Raw genomic sequence first — 6,500 nt, forward strand, 5'->3', positions numbered from 1 at the left:
TATATATAATAAGAGGTATATAAAATTGACATTATACAAATGTGTTGCACCATAATCATGATTAATATTATGTAGTTTGAAAACAATTTTCATTTTTTATGTCTCATTAAGATTTTTATAAGATTTTTTAAATTTTTATATTAATTATATACAAAAATAATAATACATGAGCTCATTTTCATTTGTAATATATACTTAAAAAATATTATAATATAAATAAAAAATAAAAATTATAAATGTAGTTTGACATCATCTAGAAACTCACATAATCTTATACAAGCTTTTAAGTTGAAAGTAGGTTTAAGGTTTAAAATTAGAAATTTCAATGAATAAATGTATTGTGACCAATATCTATTATTATATAATTACACAATTTATTGTAAGTTGTTTAAAAAAAAACATGTTTATAATTTAGAGATTTAATAATAAAATTTAATATACTCTCAATATAATATATAAATGATAATTTATTAATATCTAGCTAATTATTGAAGTAAAGATATAGTTATGAATTACTTATAATAGAACTAAAAATAGGGTAGTTAGAATACCATAAAGAACAACAATCCATATGTAAACGAGAGGCATACATATTTTATTTACTTGTGTGCACTATTTTATTGTAAATAGTTCAATTTGAGATTGAAGATGAGTTCCCTTGTGGCATTATATTAGGATGGGGATGTATTTTGTAGTGGAGATCGAAAGATATTTGAAATACTCTACCACTAAGTATTGAATCGGAAAAGAAAATATTTCTTGATCATCCCTAAAGCTAAACAACTTCAATATAAGTTTGCAAAATGCACACAGAATCTGCCCATAGGAACCCCAACCTCGTAATATTCATATTTGGTATCGGAAAAATGCATATGATAGATTTAAAATCAAATTTTACTACTATCTTTTGAAAGATAAATATAAATCAGAAACTTGAAAACACATAAACCCTAAATTCACGTGTGAAATCAATTTACAAACCTTACTATGAAGAAAAGAAGGCAAAATCATAATTTCAAAATCACTAATTAGAATGAAAGCACACATTAGCCATAAGACATGGACATGATGCTCTATATTTTTTAACATGCAATCTGTTCAGTCCTCTGAGCTTGAGTAAAGAGGAATATACACAAATAAGTTTAAAACTGTTAGAAATTAATACTCCCTCTTCCATGTCACCGTGTTGTTATAACTGAACTACAGATCGTGTCACATATTTCCTTCAATATTGGTAACAAATAGAAATGTCTTACTCTAGACTAGGTCATACATCATTGTAGTCGCCCACGTACCTTAAATCCAGAACATTCCTTTTACAGTATAGAGTTACTGGGAGTCTATAAATTAGAGGTAAAACTGCAAAAAATGTATCTCAATCATAGATAGTTATGAGTTAATAAAATCAGTTCTATTTTTTTGTATGAAGAAAACATATATAAACTTAAGAGAAAAGAACATCAGCACAAAACATATTGAAAGAGAAAGATATTGTTTATTGATAGATTATTGCATTGCAATTACCTCTTTATATATAGAGACTTTTACATTTTCTAGAACCAAGAAAATCTCAACTGACTTCATGTGTGGAGAAGGTAAAGATGACAGAACTGGAAGTTTACTCAGTCACCAATTAATGGATTGAAAGATGTCAATAACAATTTTTTGTTTAGTTGTAACAAACATCGATAATTACTCATTCAATGGTGGAATTATTGCAACACCTTCCCTTAATTTCTACAACTAATGCATCTTTAAGTGGGAGAAATTATTACAAGAGTGAATTCAAACATCAACCTCTTTGAGATATAGCAAGGTTCTAAACTTGAGAAATTTGACAGTAGATAATGCTTTGGTAAATATATCTGCAATTTGATCTTTAGTGCCACAAAAGTGTAGGTCCACTACCTCACTCTCCATTAAGTCACCAACGAAGTGATGATGAACTTCAATGTGTTTGGACCTAGCATGGTATACAGGATTCTTTGCAATTTTCAAAACAAATCAAAGTGGGAAATCTCTAAGAATCATAAGAACGGATAGAGGAATTGAATATATGAATAAGGAATTCTTGGGATTTTGTAAACAAAATGTAATGGGCATCCTTGGATGTCCCAAAAACTAAACCAAATTGCTGAAAGGAATTATGTCAAACAGTTTGCATTCAACTTCTTAAAACCCCTTATAACTCCGGAAATCAAATGTTTATTTGTTTGTTGTGTTTCGTGCATGGAATTGGTATCATACAACATAAACAAGAAAGAAACTACAATAATATGCAAAGTGGAAATGAACTACTGCTAATAAAATGTTATTTTCAGAATTCATAAAACCAAATACATGGCAGATTTATCAACTCACTAATTACTTCAGAAATATTGTCATAATACTCCAGCCCATGCTTACGAACTTGCTGCTACAATACTTTGTCCTCCAATCAGTCCACTACCTTCATAATACCATTCCCTCCAAGCGGCATAAGCGTCGGACAAGTAGTGAAGAAGATATGAGAAAAATATCAAATCTGCTTGTAGCCGAAAATGCAACTAAACTGCTTGATAATGAAGCCAATAAGAAAGAGTTCCAAAGGCCAAACCCCAAGGGAATGACGTCTAGAATGTTACAAGAGAGGATAGACGTCCTCAAATGCCAAGAACAAAGCTGCAACTCACACACCAATTTCTTCTCATATTCAACCTGCCTAATGAAGCCACAAATGCTTCCTTTTATTCTATTTCCAAGGGTCCGCTCAACTCATATGGGCAATGTGGGATAAAATATGTGTAATATATAAAACATATATTAAAATACCCCTTATGTCTCCCTTGGGTACACATCACCATAAAAATAAATATTAAAGTAACACTTTAATATTTTACAATTAAATTAGACGTTACTTTAATAAAACTTCAGGCATTAAAATGTATTAGCAATCGGACTCCGAATAATGCGAGTGATAGCTCATCGGAAAGCTCTCACCGAGGAGTATCGAATCCAATCACCAAAATTGACCTACACTGTGTCTTGCCGACTTACTAAAAATAGTAAGTATGCCTGAAATTGAGTAAATCAACTTCATTTTGGCCCTAATTTTTTCTTATCCTCCACTTAGACTTTGGAGAACGTGAAGGCCAAAAGATGGGATCATTACAAATTCGCCCTCCTTGAAATTGCTTGTCCTCAAGCAATTAAGTAACAAAATGGACTCCAACCTCCACCTGGATCCCAATATGTGATATCCATATGGAAGTTAAACCAACTACAAACCCACATCACCAGGACCAACCCCTGTAGCCTAGCATTCAAAACTTGTGCTGATGAAGTCAGAATGTCACCATAAGGCAACTCCATAGAAGATCTATGAAACGTCTTCTTCCCTTTATCCATCCACATAATATATATTGGACTGGAATGCATATTATCACCATCATGCATTGAAAAAGATGTAGTTGTAGGTGAACCATATTTACTCATGCTAACTATATCAACAATAGGTGTTGCCGCATCGAAATATATGGACATAGGAACAACATTAACTGCTGCAACAGAAAACTGAACTAAATTTGTAGTTGATGAAAACTCATAATCATTAACATGTGTGGCTTCATTAGAAAATACATCAACCACTGCATTTATACCATTAAACTCCTCATTGGATGCTTCAACTGACATAGAAGTGGCTGCTGATATGATAGTATCCTCGCATTCTCCTAATTCCACTATTGCTACGTCATCATCCCCTAACAAGGCTTCATATGTGGTCTCCTGACTTTGCACACATGTCTCTACTGATTCTGCCGAAATGCCCACATCATCAACATCATAGCTGGCTGGCTCTATACGTGTCTCGATCCCACCTGAGAAATCGACTACCTTATGCTCTGGAGCAACATACAAATCATCAATGTTGATGCCCATCTGTCTAGCCATAAGCTGCAACATCATATCCATTCGCCTATTCTGCTCCTGTTGCATACGTTGCCTCTTCTCTAATGTACCCAATAACTGTCTGAACATCACATCTTGATCTGGACTAATATACATCTTTATTCGGCTATCAATATGATCTCCACAGGATGGCAGGACTTATAGCTCTCATACCACTGTAATGGGCACCCCTGGATGTCCCAAAAACTAAACCAAATTGCTAAAAGGAATTATGTCAAACAGTTTGCATTCAACTTCTTAAAACCCCTTATAACTCCGAAAATCAAACGTTTATTTGTTTGTTGTGTTTCGTGCATGGAATTGGTATCATACAACATAAACAAGAAAGAAACTACAATAATATGCAAAGTGGAAATGAACTGCTGCTAATAAAATGTTATTTTCAGAATTCATAAAACCAAATACATGGCAGATTTATCAACTCACTAATTACTTCAGAAATATTGTCATAATACTCCAACCCATGCTTACGAACTTGCTGCTACAATACTTTGTCCTCCGATCAGTCCACTACCTTCATAATACCATTCCCTCCAAGCGGCATAAGCGTCGGACAAGTAGTGAAGAAGATATGAGCAAAATATCAAATCTGCCTGTAGCCGGAAATGCAACTAAATTGCTTGATAATGAAGCCAATAAAAAAGAATTCCAAAGGCCAAACCCCAAGGGAATGACGTCTAGAATGTTACAAGAGAGGATAGACGTCCTCAAATGCCAAGAACAAAGCTGCAACTCACACACCAATTTCTTCTCATATTCAACCTGCCTAATGAAGCCACAAATGCTTCCTTTTATTCTATTTCCAAGGGTCCGCTCAACTCATATGGGCAATGTGGGATAAAAGATGTGTAATATATAAAACATATATTAAAATACCCCTTATGTCTCCCTTGGGTACACATCACCATAAAAATAAATATTAAAGTAACACTTTAATATTTTACAATTAAATTAGACGTTACTTTAATAAAACTTCAGGCATTAAAATGTATTAGCAATCAGACTCCGAATAATGCAAGTGATAGCTCATCGGAAAGCTCTCACCGAGGAGTATCGAATCCAATCACCAAAATTGACCTGCACTGTGTCCTGCCGACTTACTAAAAATAGTAAGTATGCCTAAAACTGAGTAAATCAACTTCATTTTGGCCCTAATTTTTTCTTATCCTCCACTTAGACTTTGGAGAACGTGAAGGCCAAAAGATGGGATCATTGCAAATCCGCCCTCCTTGAAATTGCTTGTCCTCAAGAAATTAAGTAACAAAATGGACTCCAACCTCCACTTGGATCCCAATATGTGATATCCATATGGAAGTTAAACCAACTACAAACCCGCATCACCAGGACCAACCCCTGTAGCCTAGCATTCAAAACTTGTGCTGATGAAGTCAGAATGTCACCATAAGGCAACTCCATAGAAGATCTATGAAACGTCGTCTTCCCTTTATCCATCCACATAATATATATTGGACTAGAATGCATATTATCACCATCATGCATTGAAAAAGATGTAGTTGTAGGTGAACCATATTTACTCATGCTAACTGTATCAACAATAGGTGTTGCCGCATCGAAATATATGGACATAGGAACAACATTAACTGTTGCAATAGAAAACTGAACTAAATTTGTAGTTGATGAAAACTCATAATCATTAACATGTGTGGCGTCATTAGAAAATACATCAACCATTGCATTTATACCATTAAACTTCTCATTGGATGCTTCAACTGACATAGAAGTGGCTGCTGATATGATAGTATCCTCGCATTCTCCTAATTCCACTATTGCTACGTCATCATCCCCTAACAAGGCTTCATATGTGGTCTCCTGACTTTGCACGCATGTCTCTACTGATTCTGCCGAAATGCCCACATCACCAACATCATAGCTGGCTGGCTCTATACGTGTCTCGATCCCACCTGAGAAATCGACTACCTTCTGCTCTGGAGCAACATACAAATCATCAATGTTGATGCCCATCTGTCTAGCCATAAGCTGCAACATCATATCCATTCGCCTATTCTGCTCCTGTTGCATACGTTGCCTCTTCTCTAATGTACCCAATAACTGTCTGAACATCACATCTTGATCTGGACTAATATACATCTTTATTCGGCTATCAATATGATCTCCACAGGATGGCAGGACTTATAGCTCTCATACCACTGTAATGGGCACCCCTGGATGTCCCAAAAACTAAACCAAATTGCTGAAAGGAATTATGTCAAACAGTTTGCATTCAACTTCTTAAAACCCCTTATAACTTCGAAAATCAAACGTTTATTTATTTGTTGTGTTTCATGCATGGAATTGGTATCATACAACATAAACAAGAAAGAAACTACAATAATATGCAAAGTGGAAATGAACTGCTGCTAATAAAATGTTATTTTCAGAATTCATAAAACCAAATACATGGCAAATTTATCAACTCACTAATTACTTCAGAAATATTGTCATAATACTCCAGCCCATGCTTACGAACTTGCTGCTACAATACTTTTTCCTCCAATCAGTCCACTACCTTCATAATACCTTTCCCTCCAAGC

The sequence above is a fragment of the Cupressus sempervirens genome, chromosome 6 (assembly GCF_028749045.1).
Source record: "Cupressus sempervirens isolate cs-2001-9-10 chromosome 6, ASM2874904v1, whole genome shotgun sequence".
Lineage (NCBI taxonomy): Eukaryota > Viridiplantae > Streptophyta > Pinopsida > Cupressales > Cupressaceae > Cupressus > Cupressus sempervirens.